The sequence below is a fragment of the Anomaloglossus baeobatrachus genome, chromosome 9 (assembly GCF_048569485.1).
Source record: "Anomaloglossus baeobatrachus isolate aAnoBae1 chromosome 9, aAnoBae1.hap1, whole genome shotgun sequence".
Classification (NCBI taxonomy): domain Eukaryota; kingdom Metazoa; phylum Chordata; class Amphibia; order Anura; family Aromobatidae; genus Anomaloglossus; species Anomaloglossus baeobatrachus.
Window position 1 is genome coordinate 156,293,682 of NC_134361.1, and position 15,070 is coordinate 156,308,751.

General features: G+C 43.6%; 2 long non-coding RNA genes across 2 annotated transcripts in view; one reads left to right on the forward strand and one right to left on the reverse strand.

The window, feature by feature from the left end:
* The window catches only part of LOC142250587 (uncharacterized), a 45,837-nt gene extending 33,190 nt beyond the window's left edge, over window positions 1-12,647 (forward strand). Inside the window, exon 3 of the long non-coding RNA XR_012725229.1 lies at window positions 12,485-12,647. This is a non-coding gene — a long non-coding RNA (uncharacterized LOC142250587). The remainder of the gene's footprint in view (window positions 1-12,484) is intronic.
* On the reverse strand, window positions 6,723-7,877 carry LOC142250586 (uncharacterized). Its single transcript, XR_012725228.1, has 7 exons — window positions 7,791-7,877; window positions 7,570-7,640; window positions 7,406-7,485; window positions 7,250-7,318; window positions 7,106-7,177; window positions 6,863-6,988; window positions 6,723-6,757 (listed from the first exon to the last, which is right to left on the reverse strand). It is a non-coding gene; the product is annotated as an uncharacterized LOC142250586 (long non-coding RNA).
* Window positions 12,648-15,070: the final 2,423 nt, after the last annotated feature.

Sequence of the window (15,070 nt, forward strand, 5' to 3'; positions counted from 1 at the left end):
CAACATCCTCATGAGAGGAGTCATAGAATCTGTGATAGGTCTATTGTTTATTATCTGTAGGGCTTCACTGAGATTGTCTCTCCATTGTCCATACTGTTTGTCTGATTGATTTACTTTTTTCAAGGTGGATTTCAACAACCCATTCATTCTTTCCACCAGACCAGCAGCCTGGGGATAGTATGGCATATGATACACCCATTGAATGTTATGCTCTTGGGCATAATCTTTTATCTTCTGGCCAGTAAAATGAGAACCATTATCTGATTGTACCTGCAATGGAACTCCATAGTATTAAGTGATGATTTCTAAAGTTCTCTCAGTACTCCACTGGGTTGCTGCCTTACAGGGAAAACCCACCATCAAACCTGAGTATGTGTCTACTGCAGTGCAGACGTATTTACACCCTCTACTCTCTGGCAATGGGCCAATGAAATCCATCTGCCAAATTTGTGCAGGTAATTGTCCTCGACCTATGTGTCCCATTACTGTATGTGGAACCTCCCTCTTTTGTGAATGTTGGCACACTGGACAGTGTAGAATGGTTTCTTTAATGATATCAAGAGTAAGAGGCACACCCCTTTCCTGAGCCCACCTGTAAGTGGCTTTTTCTCCCAAATGTCCACTTTTCTGGTGTGCCCAAACAGCTGTACCTTGCAACCATGCCTCTTTTTCCTTGTCACCTGTTGGACTGACTTGTCTGATGGCTGCTGCTTTATCTGCTTCTGAATTAAACAAACGTTCAAGTGAGTTAGTAGGGACATGAGCATCGACATGAAATACAGTGGTCTTGGTAAATTGAATAATCTCTTCAATCTCTTGCCACACTTCCTTGCCCCAAATCTCTTTTCCATGAATTAACCAATTGTGTTTTTTCCATCCCATCATCCATGTGGCTAATCCATTTGCTACTGACCAGGAATCAGTAAAAAGATGACACTCTTTTCCTTGTTCAAAAGATAATGCCAAGAATATGGCATAGAGTTCTGCATATTGGCTGCTTTTGCCTTCCCCTTCTACTGATAGACATTTTTTCCAATCTGGGATTATATGCAACACTTTTCCACAACCTTTTCCCACTCACATAACGGGCCGATCCGTCTGTGAACCATGCATGTGTTTGTTGTGGTTCAGTTAAATCTTCATATGCTTTCCCCCACTTCACCGGGGATACTTCTAGCATGGCAGCTTTGCTGGGAAAAGATGTTTCCTCAGCTACCTCTGCCACTTTCTCATGTAGAGTGGCGATCCCGCCTTCTCCCTTCTTGGCCCTTTCCGAAATGTACCATTTCCATTTAATGATACTTTGCTCCTGGGCATGCCCCACCCTATTAGTTTTAGGATTGGACAACACCCACTGCATTATGGGTATTGCTGGTCTCAGCAATACCTCATGTTCAATGGCTAATTGTTCGGTCTCTACCAGAGCCCAATAACAAGCTAACAATTGCTGTTCAAAAGGAGTGTATTTTTCTCCTGCATCTGGTAATTTTCTATTCCAAAATCTAAGAGGAACTCTTTTTTTTCCCCCTTGTTTTTGCCAAAGTGACCAATTGGCATACATATGTTGAACTGACACATGCAGCTCCACGGGTCCTGACAACATTGGCCATAGATCCACGGCTTGTTGTATCGCTTCCTTGACCATCTCAAACGCATTTTGTTGTTCCTCTCCCCAGTGGAACTCATATTTTTTCCTCGTTACTTTGTACAAAGGAGCCAACATTTGTCCCAAATGAGGGATATGTTGTCTCCAAAAACCAAACAATCCAATATAAGACTGAGTCTCTTGTTTGGATTTAGGGACCGGGAAATTAATAATTTTCTGTCTGGCATTGGGCAAGATCTCTCTGTGCCCCTTGTTCCACTGAATCCCTAGAAATTTTACCATCTGAGACGGTCCTTGAACCTTGGCATCATTGATTTCCCATCCTTTACTTCTCATATGAGCAATCAGTTTTGTCAATTGATCTTTCACACTTTGTTCATCTTGTCCTTGTATCATTATATCATCGATATAATGTGAGATCTGCATTTCTGATGGTAGATCAAATCCATCCAAATGCTCTGCCACCGTCCGGTGACAGATTGTGGGGCTATGTAGCCATCCTTGGGGTAACCTGGTAAAGGTATATTGTCTTCCTAACCAAGTGAATGCAAATTGATCTTGAACCTTCTCTTCTATAGGTATAGTAAAGAAAGCATTTGCCAAATCAATTACTGCATACCAAGTTCCAGAGTGAGTCTGAATATTTTCCACAATCATTATTGTATCCGGAACTGCAGCTGTCAAGGGAGGAGTATTCTTGTTTAACTCCCTATAATCAACTGTCATGCGCCAGGAGCCATCACTCTTTTTAACTGGCCAGACAGGATTATTCCATGCGGTAGTAGTAGGGCGCATTACCCCAGTTTCTACCAATTCTTTAATGGTTTCTCCTATCTCTCTCTGTGACCTCCTGGTATTCGATATTGTTTCATAGCTACCATTTTTGTAGCTGGAGGCACATGTACAGGGGGCATTTTGACTTTGCCCACCACCACTGGTCGCATTTCCTTATGACAAGACTTAATCCCAAAGGAGAATTTTCCTTCTGTTAGATTAAGAGTCATCCCTTCTAGGACATCAATTCCCAAAATATATTCTGGTATAGGAACTACCAGCACCGTATACTTCTTGATAGGTAAATTACCTATCTTCAAAGCTACCTGTGTCTGAACCCCGGTGATCACTTGACCACCTAGTCCAGCAATTTTTACTCTAGGTCCTTTTATTTTTTCTGGGTTTCCCTGAATTAAAGTAGCCTCCGCCCCCGTGTCAATCAAAGCTGGGACTCTTTGAACATTTCCCCCTTTCCAATGTATGCTAAGATTGACGTAGGGACGTTCATCCCTTTTTATCAATAGGGGGGCTTGGCTGGCTACCTATGGTAAATCACTTCCTTCTGAACTTTCATTTACACAGACTTCAGTCTGTGTATTAGCCCTTCCTTCCGTAACCTTTGTGGCCACGGCTGCAGCCAGTTCTTCCCATGGATAAACTGACTGAAAATCTTCCCAAGACACTTTCTTTGGGGTTTTTTCCCCTTTTTCCTCTGATTTCTTTACCTTGGGGTTTTTTGAACCCCCTTCCATATTTGTAGTGGTCACTTTCTTTGCAGATAGAACTTTCTGTTTGTACAACTTCCATAATTCTCCTGTCTCCTTTCCATCAATCCTTTCCTTATTGATCCCGGCTTTAAGCAAAGCCTGGAACATGTCTTTGCGAGACACCCGTGGGGCCTCGCCTACTGATTTCTTTTTCCAATCAGGATTGTTTGGCTTACTGTTACCAACATGGCCTCCAGGGGATGATTTATCCCACTGTCCCATATCCTGTAACTCCCTCATCCTCCCTAGAACTACACCGATTGATTCTCCAGTCAGCGCTACAGTTAAGGTTAAAATAACTGTTTTGTATGCTGGAGGAGCATGTTTAACCAGCCTATTTCTTATGCTGGCTGTTAATGGGTACTGAAGATAATCATCATCCATTCCCAAAAGAGGAAGAGCATTCCTCATTGCTTCTTCCTTCAGCCTTTCCATACCATCTTTTAAGGTATACCAAGGTTTATCATTGATAGGAAAGTCTGCTTCTGATGGGTATTTGTCCAGAAAAGCATGGGCTAAGATCATGATTAAGTTTTGAGTACCATGCTCATTATGATCAACAAAATAATTTTTTATTGATCTCTGAATAATTATAATATAAGAATAATTTATTGACCTCTGAATCTCTGGGTCCCGAGACATGGTGACAAATTTTGCCACGTCTCCGGCGTCAAAGTGCACTCCACCTCCTCCGAGATCGTGCACCCTGACCAACCAGGGAATTTCTCCTTCTCCTGGTTTTTGTCTAAACTGTGTTAAAATGCTATCAACTTCTCCCTGAGAGTAATCTTCAATGGTTACTCGATTTTTTTACATGAGGGATCGTTCTCTCATTTGTGATGGCATTACCATCTTCGTCATATTGCAGATTCCCCTGACCATCCCGGACATGTTCCCGGATGATCTCATTCTCTGTCCTCTCTAAGCGCCTCCTCACGGGATTAGCCTGAATCTTCCCTTTATGGTAATCCTCCTCATCAGATGATGAAGATGAATCCCACACATCCCCATCCCAAGTATCGGGATCCCAGTTTACAGAAGCTGAGGTTATACTTTTATGTACTTTTCCTCTTCTTTTCTTGTACTTATTTTGAGCAATTTTTACGGCAGCTTTTTCTGCCACATTCTGATAATGTTCCAATTTATCCTTCAACAGTCTGGTATTACATTCCAGAACTGTTTTCTGGCCACCTAATTCTATCATCTTTTGTTCCATTTGGGAACATTTCTTCTGCATCTTTAGATTACGCTCATGCATCTCGCGATATGCACTTGCCAAAATCCAGATGCGCCGTCCTAAAGACACTACATCACCTGCTTTCACAGGGACACTACTGAGTACATTAACAACATCTGTAATCTCACTACCCTTGAGCTTATTCTGCCATTGTTCTGCCAATCCACAATTGACTAATTCATGTGCTATAAGATTGTAGGGAGCCTCAGTCCAGCCGGGGATCTCCACAACAACCTCCTTAACATTATCCTTACGTTTTCTGAACATTTTGACACTATGCAAAAAGATTGAAAAATATCTGGAAATTTGCCAAATATATGTTTTTAACTTCTAAATTACAAAAATTCGTTAAATTACTTCTAATAGAAGTAATCCTGCCGACTACGCCAATTTATGTCTTGCTAAATTCTACTAAAAAGGGGGCTGAAAGCCCGTACTTACGAAGCGCTCACTGATATCCTAATCAGGCACGAATACTAATATTCTTTATAGCAAGATACTATTTATTTTAATAGCACATGAATAGTTAATGGTACATAGGCATTTAGAACTATAGTCATAGAAACTTATACAATAACAGAAATATGCATCAACATTACCGTTATGTTGTAGCAATCCTTTCACATCGGAGGGAACTCGAGTTAATGATAAGGAATCAACATGGCATCTTGCATCACAGGAACAGTGCGTACGTACACTTCAATGTCCTGGAAGGTTTCCCTAACATTAAGCGAGTCCGGTGTAATTTTTATAGGAAAACGTTGTAGGTTGGGTGTAAATGGTCACCAGCATGTGACAGCTGAGTCATGTTCATGTAACTTGACCACAAACTACAGTGGGCACCGGCAGCTTCCTGCACATTTCCTGCACATCCTGCCAGTTGACAACTGGCCGACCACAGTTTGACCATAGTGTTAGTGAAATATTGCAATGAGCCGTAAATTTCATATGCAAGCTTCCTTAAACCTGTCTTTAAGCCAACCACAAGTTTCCGGTAAGTGGAACTGTCCTCATTATCTTGAAACTGCTTCAAAAACCTGTGACATGTATTCTTTGGTCATCATATCTGCCTTCCAAAGGACATCTCTTTGATACTGAATTATTGATAGGTCAAATAATATCTGGGATCACTCCTATCTTTTATGATTCCTATCTAATCACACATTCTTTCAGTCATATCACATTGGTATCACACCCTGAGATTCAGAATCTGAACAAGCTGACGAGGAAACATCCACCAGGGGTGCAGTATGCAGGGAGGTTGTCTCCTTAGTGTCGGAAAAGTCTCCCAGATCACTAAGGAAATGTTTGTGCTTTCTGGTCTTGATATTTTGCTGATATTTATCAACTGCTAGCTGTAACGCTGCCTCTTTAGTGGTGAACTCCGGGTCCCCCTTCAATTTAAGTGCTTCTTTCCTAATGTTTTGTAAAGCTATGGATCTATTCTCTAGAGTTACTTTTTCTTCTTCAAGAAGGATGGTCATAAACCTGATGGAGGAATTAGTTCTTCCTCCCATCTCTTAATGAGTTTCTCGGTTCTCGATCGTTCCGCTGGGATCAGGTTGATTCTAAGACCCCGTGGTACAATCCTTTGCTTAATATAGCCTTCTAAGGACTGCACCTCCCACCATGATTTGATATTCAGTTTATATGTATCGAGTAACTCTGAGAATAAATTCCTAAGGCTAACTTTCCCAGTCCCTTGACTATCGGTTAGCTTGTCAGAAAAGACTTCATCTGCATCATCTAGCCACCTGGTAGTGTCGATGGGTCCTGACAGGAAGCCCGCCATAAATTTAGATGAAACCACTATAGATAAAGTAGCGAGGTATGGTGTCAGCAAAAACCACAAAAACAATACCTCTAAAATAATAATCTTTAATTTAGGTAATTAAAACAGGACACAAAGTGTCTCTCTCCAAAACAACATAGAAGACAAGACAGTGCTAGTGAATGTTAGCAAGAGATAGCTCAGCGTGAGGAGGTCATAGCGATAGACAGGTTGCCACAGGTAAATGTTACAAATCTGGCAGCCTCTGCTCACCCTTCCTGACCACGGAGGGTGCTGTAATTTTTAGAGCGCCCCCCGTTCCAGTTGGCTGACCCTCTCTGTCCCTATCTCTGACCAACAATTGTCCACCACCAAGAAGACCAGGTGAATAAGTGCAAGGACGAACCAAACAAAAAAACAAATAGTAGCGTTATTAGTTGGTTCCTGACTAGACTAGAGTCTCCAGTCAGAAGGTTAGATGTGATTGTTAGGTGGAGCTCAGGGGGACCGGCTAAAATAAGCTGTCGCCCTAGGCTCTCCCGACGCGTTTCTCCCCCACCTAACGCAATGCTGGGGGATCATCAGGGGTAGCTGGAAGACACCTGTAAGTGGAGAAGAGAGACAACGAGGTGTCTATCAGTGTTAATGATATGGGTAGATAGAAAAGAATTTTATATTATTTGAATACTCTTGGATAAATGACTCACGTGACGATAATAGTTGTCAATGGGGCAATATTGAAACCACTAGGGTAGATTTTTGATGAGTCGTGTAATATTCACTTGTTTGGATTCGTTAGTTTGAAACAGATCATCCAAATCACACATCTGCCTCTAAATGAAGCAGACAGGAAATTTAGTAGAAATACCAGCCACTAGCAGTGTGTGGGGGGTGGGGGGTATTGGCGGGGGAAGGGGAAGGGGGGAGGGTGAGAGGGACAAATTAAGTACCTTATAATTCATACAGCATTAGTTGATCTTTTGTTGTAGTCAGAAGGTTGTTAATATGAGATTATGAACCACCTATGGAATAGATAATTTTTAATATTCAAAATACAGGACATCTAATCTCCAAATAAAGAGAAGCATTCCTACCCTTATTGTGCAATAGTTGCAAGTGGGTTGATATCCGATTCAGGGACAGAAATAGAACAGCAGACAATCCTGCATGAATAAAAACTAATTCATTAATGAATATATACTTCAATATATGGTCTCAGAGGTCTGCAGGCTCTAAAAAACAGAAATTACCTGTAAGAAATGCATAGGGTTCCAATTTCTTGCAGTAAAAATTTGACAATAGTGCAACAGTGTACACTCAGTATATATTCCTACATGGAAACAAAAAAACATTCATAGTCCAGTATTGAACATAATTGTATCTGGGGTACATAGGAGGACCATCTGATATGTACCTGTAAAAACAGGTCCTTTTCAAATGCGATCCAGATTGATGGCAGAGTGTTGCAGTAAACACTGCTGTAGCCTAGGGGATAAAAAGAGGGATGGACGTGATCACTGTAGTGATCTTCCTGCCAGACTTCAAATCCTAGACAGGTAAGGAAGAGAAGCTATAGATGGTGGCAATAGCAGTCCCTGAAAGGGAAAAAGAACACCTAATGGTGTAAAGCCCTACCAGAGTCTGCTCCAGAGCAAAGCTCAACCTGCAAGGACGCAGTGGTCCCGAGCGCCGAAGCACATCTATACCGCAGGGAGCTGGATGTCCTATGTGGATAGATGTAGAGTCTAATTTCGTCCCTGTGTCACGTATGCCAAGTCAGCAAAGGGAGATTATTTAAACCTCCCGCATGCGGAAGTGAGGTACACAGTACCGCCCTCCTTGCTAAGGCTGTATGATTGACAGTATGCTGAGACCAATCGGCGATGGTGCCCTTCTGGGTCACATGTCCGAGGCCAGTGTGTATATGATTTACTAGCTCACAGGGATTAGTAGCCTATCAGTATAGATTAGAGGGAAAAGGGGGGCGTATCTGCCGTCCGGATGTGACGTATCGCTCCACAGGAGCGACACTAAGCCGGCATATCACTTGAATGAATGTATCAAAAGCTCATTTGCGGCACCTCCGCACTACAAAGTAAACCTATGCCACTGTGGATCTGAAACTTTATCAGATAGTACAGAGGAAAGGAGTCCCAGCAGAAGTCAGCAGGGGGCAGTGTTAAGGCCCCTTACACACTGAGACTTTCAGCGATCCCACCAGCGATCCCAACCTGGCCGGGATCGCTACAAAGTCTCTGGTGAGTCTCTGGTGAGCTGTCAAACAGGCAAACCTGGCCAACGACGCAACAGCGATCTGGACCTGCAGAACGACCTAGCTAGTCAAACACTGGAAACGAGTGATGTGTCACAATATCTGTCAATCACTATTCTCTGTCAGTCGGTCTCTCCCTCTCGGTCTCTATTCTCTCTCTGTCGGTCCATCACTATCTCTGTCCCTCTCTCACAGTCTGTCGGTCATTTTCCCCTCCTCTCTCATACTCGCCGATCCCCGATCCCAGGCGCAGCACTGCACGGCATTCACACTGCTGCGGCGGCTTTTACTATTTTGAAAAAGCCGGCCGCTCATTAAACAATTTCGTATTCCCTACTTTCCCTGCCCACAGGCGCCTATGATTGGTTGCAGTGAGACACGCCCCCACGCTGAGTGACAGGTGTCTCACTGCACCCAATCACAGCAGCCGGTGGGCGGGTCTATACTGTGCAGTGAAATAAATAATTAAATAATTTAAAAAACCGGCGTGCGGTCCCCCCCAATTTTAAAACCAGCCAGATAAAGCCATACGGCTGAAGGCTGGTATTCTCAGGATGGGTAGCTCCACGTTATGGGGAGCCCCCCAGCCTAACAATATCAGTCAGCAGCCGCCCAGAATTGCCGCATACATTAGATGCAACAGTTCTGGGACTGTACCCGGCTGTTCCCGATTTGCCCTGGTGTGTTGGCAAATCGGGGTAATAAGGAGTTATTGGCAGCCCATAGCTGCCAATAAGTCCTAGATTAATCATGTCAGGCGTCTCCCCGAGATACCTTCCATGATTAATCTGTAAATTACAGTAAATAAACACACACCTGAAAAATCATTTATTAGAAATAAAAAAACACAAACAAATTCCCTCATCACAAATTTAATCAGCGCCAAACAGCCTTCCATGTCCGGCGTAATCCACGGACCTCCAGCGTCGCATCCAGCTCTGCTGCATGGAGGTGATAGGAGCAGCAGAAGACACCGCCGCTCCTGTCACCTCCACGCAGCTAATGAAGGGAATAGCGCGATCAGCTGAGCTGTCACTGAGGTTACCCGCTGTCACTGGATCCAGCGGTGGATGCAGCGGTGGCCGCGGGTAACCTCAGTGACAGCTCAGCTGATCGCGCTACTCACCTCAGTTGCTGCGTGGAGCTGACCGGAGTGGCGGTGAGTAGCGCGATCAGCTGAGCTGTCACTGTTACCCGCGGCCACCGCTGCATCCACCGCTGGATCCAGTGACAGCGGGTAACCTCAGTGACAGCTCAGCTGATCGCGCTATTCCCTTCATTAGCTGCGTGGAGGTGACAGGAGCGGCGGTGTCTTCTGCTGCTCCTGTCACCTGCATGCAGCTGAGCTGGAAGCGACACTGGAGGTCCGTGGATTACGCCGGACATGGAGGGCTTTTTGGGGCTGATTAAATTGGTGATGAGGGAATTTGTTTGTGTTTTTTTATTTCTAATAAATGATTTTTCAGGTGTGTGTTTATTTATTGTAATTTACAGATTAATCATGGAAGGTTTCTCGGGGAGACACCTGACATGATTAATCTAGGGCAGCTATGGGCTGGCAATAACTCCTTATTACCCCGATTTGCCAACGCACCAGGGCAAATCGGGAACAGCCGGGTACAGTCCCAGAACTGTCGCATCTAATGTATGCGGCAATTCTGGGCGGTTGCTGACTGATATTGTTAGGCTGGGGGGCTCCCCATAACGTGGAGCTCCCCATCCTGAGAATACCAGCCTTCAGCCGTATGGCTTTATCTGGCTGGTTTTAAAATTGGGGGGGACCGCACGCCGGTTTTTTAAATTATTTAATTATTTATTTCACTGCATAGTATAGACCTGCCCACCGGCTGCTGTTATTGGGTGCAGTGAGACACCTGTCACTCAGCGTGGGGGCGTGTCTCACTGCAACCTATCATAGGCGCCTGTGGGCGGGGAAAGTAGGGAATACGAAATTGTTTAATGAGCGGCCGGCTTTTTCAAAATAGTAAAAGCCGCCGCAGCAGTGTGAATGCCGTGCAGCGCCGCGCCGGGGATCGGTGAGTATGAGAGAGGAGGGGAAAATGACCGACAGACTGTGAGAGAGGGACAGAGATAGTGACGGACCGGCAGAGAGAGAATAGAGACCGAGAGGGAGAGACCGACTGACAGAGAATAGTGATTGACAGATATTGTGACACATCACTCGTTTCCAGTGTTTTAAGTCCCCTTTACACACTGAAACTTTCTAGCGATCATGCTGCACAGCGGGAAACAATGGACCAAAGAATGTTCCTGAACGATTTGTAGCGATCAGCAACTTCACAGCAGGGGCCAGGTCGCTGATGTGTTTCACACACTGCAATGTCGCTGGGGAGGTCGCTATTACGTCACAAAACCGGTGACGTTACAGCGATGTCGTTTGCGATGTTGCAGTGTGTAAAGCCATTTTTAGTCAGTTATACGGGCCATGTTATAATGGAGACACATAATGGCACATAATCTGGTAATACAGATTAATAGTATAAATTGTTCAAGGTGCTGATAGCAATCATCTAGTATATAGATAGATGACCCCATAATAAGGGGCTGCCAAGTGAAATGAGCATGTCTGGTAAGATGGTCATACCAAAATATTGCAAGATTGGCACAAATAAATTCATGGGCACATCTCTCTTTCCTCAGCAGTGAGTTGAATTGATATCTTGCGGGGGCAGTAGTTCCCTCATCTCGTATGTATTAATCAATTCTTTGAGCCACCCCTGCCAACGTCACGGCAAATCTCAATAGGGGGGTCCTACACTATATTATGTATTTCATGTGACATGCGGCCTCCTAGATAAAGTTAAAAGCAGAACCATAATGCAGCACACATACCTGTAACCTGTATATAACCGTTTCTATGTTGCAAAAGAGGCAATTGTGGATAGAGGCCAGCCCAGGTCCCAGCATGTGGAGCAAGCTCTACACATACCAGGACTATATCAGAACTTACCCTCCCAGTGCCAGACCGCAACCATTGATAAAGGCGGACCAGATCCAAGTATGGTGGTTAATTAGCATGCCTGTGGAAAGGAGGCCGCATGGCACATGAAATACATAATATAGTGTAGGACCCCCCTATTGAGATTTGCCGTAACGTTGGCAGGGGTGGCTCAAAGAATTGATCAATTATTTGATAAAAATCTCATTTTTTTATTGTAGTACAGTTGGAATAAATCTGTGAATTTGCACCTTTTATATGATACATGCCAATTTCAGATCGTGCTGGCTCCCTTCCTTTTTTTTTTCTTTGTTATGACTGTAGTTCTGCTACAATTTTCTGGTGGCCGACCTCCACCATGCTATTACACGCCTGATTTTGGTTCTTCTGTTGGTAGCTGTTCACATTCAGTTGCCTCACCCCTTTCCACAGGCATTGCTAATTAAGCACCATACTTGGATCTGGTCCGCCTTTTATCAATGGTTGCTGTCTGGCACTGGGAGGGTCAGTTCTGATATAGTCCTGGTATGTGTAGAGCTTGCTCCACATGCTGGGACCTGGGCTGGCCTCTATCCATAATTGCCTCTTTTGCAACATAGAAGCGGTTATATACAGGTTACAGGTATGTGTACTCCATTATGGTTCTGCTTTTAACTTTATCTAGGAGGCCGCATGGCACATGAAATACATAATATAGTGTAGGACCCCCCTATTGAGATTTGCCGTGACGTTGGCAGGGGTGGCTCAAAGAATTGATCAATTATTTGGTAAAAATCTCATTTTTTATTGTAGTACAGTTGGAATAAATCTGAATTTGCACATTTTATATGATGCATGCCAATTTCAGATTGTGCTGGCTCCCTTTTTTTCTTTATCTTTATCAATACGTTGCAATATCAAGAGCTTGGCTATGCTTGGAAAAGAATTTTCAATTCCTGATCTCTTGTTTTCATGTACTGTGTCCCTTTTTAGCACAGCCAATGACCAGGACTTCAATTTTGTGACTGTTGTTTCTACAGTAGCTTATATTCTGCTAATATTGTTCATTTTCTTAATTCTGAGTCACACATTTTGCTCTGTTCTGTGCTTTTATTACAGAGAGTATTTGGAGAAAGCAGGCATTCTAGATGGTCGCTATTGTGCACAGAAATTTGTTGATGGTATGGTAGCTCTTCCAGTTCTTGAAGAAAAACTTAATGCATCTGTCCAAGAAAATCTCTTAAAAAATGTAGCCCCTGGAAGTACCTGCAGGAAAACTTTGATTACTGTAAGTATTTATTTACACCCCCCTCCCCCCACCAAAAAAACCCCCATTGTTTTATGTGGGGGGTTGCCTTATACCTTAACGAGGTTTTGTTGTCTTCCTCATTACAAGTTTCCATTGTTCTGATGACTCTTGAAGCCAAGTGGAACTTCGACTCGAGCATTGAAAGAATATAGTGGTGCAGATGTTAAAGGGAACCAACCACCAGAATTTTGCTTTATGAAGTAAAAGCAGTGCCTTACTGGCACTAGGATGCTGAATCCAAGCATGCCTTTATTGAAAGATGGGATGCTTGATTGCAGAAATATTTGTAATCAAAGTTCCAGAAATGTACTGCACCTTTGATGTGTGCAGCAGGGCGGTACTTTGTGAGTCGGGTCCTCGCAGTAAATTCCTCCTCCTGTGATCTCTATGGCATGCCACCTTTTCTTTATTTGACGTTTGTGCTACATCGCTATTCGCGGTGCGTAAGCATTGCTACAATGATGATGTCTTCATTGAAATGGCACCAGAGTCCGCCCATGTGCGTACTGTGATTTCCAGCACCATATTATCCCTTTCACGACCGGCCGATTTTTCGCTTTCCGTTTTTTTTTTTCGCCATTCTTTTTCTGAGAGACGTAACTTTTTTATTTTTCAGTCAATATGGTCATGTGAGGGCTCATTTTTTGCGGAACGAGCTGTACTTTTAAATGAAACCATCAGTTTTACCATATTGTGTACTAGAAAATGGCAAAAAAATTCCAAATGCTGAAAAATTGCAAAAAAAGTGCGATAGCACTATGGTTTTTGAGATATTTTATTCACTGTGTTCACTATATGGTAAAACTGATGTGTGGGTGTGATGCCTCAGGTCAGTGCGAGTTCGTAGACACCAAACATGTATAGGTTTACTTTTATATAAGGGGTTAAAAAAAAATCGGACGTTTGTCCGAAAAAAGTGGCGCACGTTTTACGCCATATTCCGTGACCCGTAGCGTTCTCATTTTTCGGGATCTTAGGCTCAATGACGGCTTATTTTTTGCGTCTCGAGCTGACGTTTTTAACGGTACCATTTTTGCGCAGATGCTACGTTTTGATCGCCTCTTATTGCATTTTGCGCAAAAGTTGTGGCGACAAAAAAACGTTGTTTTGGCGTTTGGAATTTTTTTGCCGCTACGCCGTTTACTGATCAGATTAATTGATTTTATATTTTGATAGATCGGGCGTTTCTGAACGCGGCGATACCAAATGTGTGTATATTTTTTATTTTTTTAACCCTTTAATTTTCAATGGGGCGAATGGGGGGTGATTTGAACTTTTAGGTTTTTTTGTTTTTTTTTAATTTTTTAAAACTTATTTTTTTACTTTTTTTTTTTATTTTACTAGTCCCCCTAGGGGGCTATTGCGATCAGCATTCCGATCGCTCTGCAGTATCTGCTGATCACAGCTGGAAGGCTGTAAACAGCAGATACGCTGTCTTTCTCTTTTGCTGTGCCCCGGGCACAGCGAAAGTGAAACCAATTCATGTGTAGTACAGGAGTCATCACATGACCCTGTACTACCATGACAACTATCGGGAGTCACGTGATCGCGTCACGTGACTTCCGGTTTCGGCGGTAAGTAAAACTTTACCGCGATCGCGCTTATAATGGCGCTGTCATGTATTGACAGCGCCATATAAGGGGTTAATCGGCACGAGCAGATAACGATTCTGCTCGTGCCTAGCAGGCACACATCTCAGCTGTGAAAATCAGCTGAGATGTGTGCCGATCGCGGCATGCTGCCGCCGGAGGACCGCGGACAGTAAGATTATGTCATTTAGGACGTAATTTTACGGCCCGCGGTCGTTAAGGGGTTATTGAGGACACTGTGGAGAAGACTATGAGCGGCATCAGTGAGTGCTCAGATTTTTTTTTTTCTTTTTACATTTGTGCACGCGCCCCTGCTGCTCATAGTCTTCTCTTCAGTGTCTTCAATAACATAGCCCCAGAGATCACGGTATGCGCATGCACGTACTTGGGGGCCATTTTATTGAAGACATCATTATTGTGGGAATACGTACGCACCGCCAACAGCAACAATGGCGTCGCAGCACAATATTTTAAATAAAAAAGGGCATGTTTTACAGGATACCGGAGAAGGAAATAAAAACTAAAAGTTCAAATTGGAAATAAAACAGCTGGTATCAGTGTTCAGAAATGCCCGATCTATCGAAATATAAAATCAGTGAATCCGATCGGTACATGGCGTGGCGAGAAAAAAATTCCAAATGCCAAAATTAAGGGTTTTTTTTTTTGTCACCACCTTTCTTTTAAAATGCAATGACTAGTGATGGGCGAACCCCCCCCCCCCCCGCCCCCACCACCACCCACAATGCTCGTGTTCGGGAGACTCGCCCGAACGTTTTGTAAAGTTCGAGTTGCGTCCGAGCTCGGACT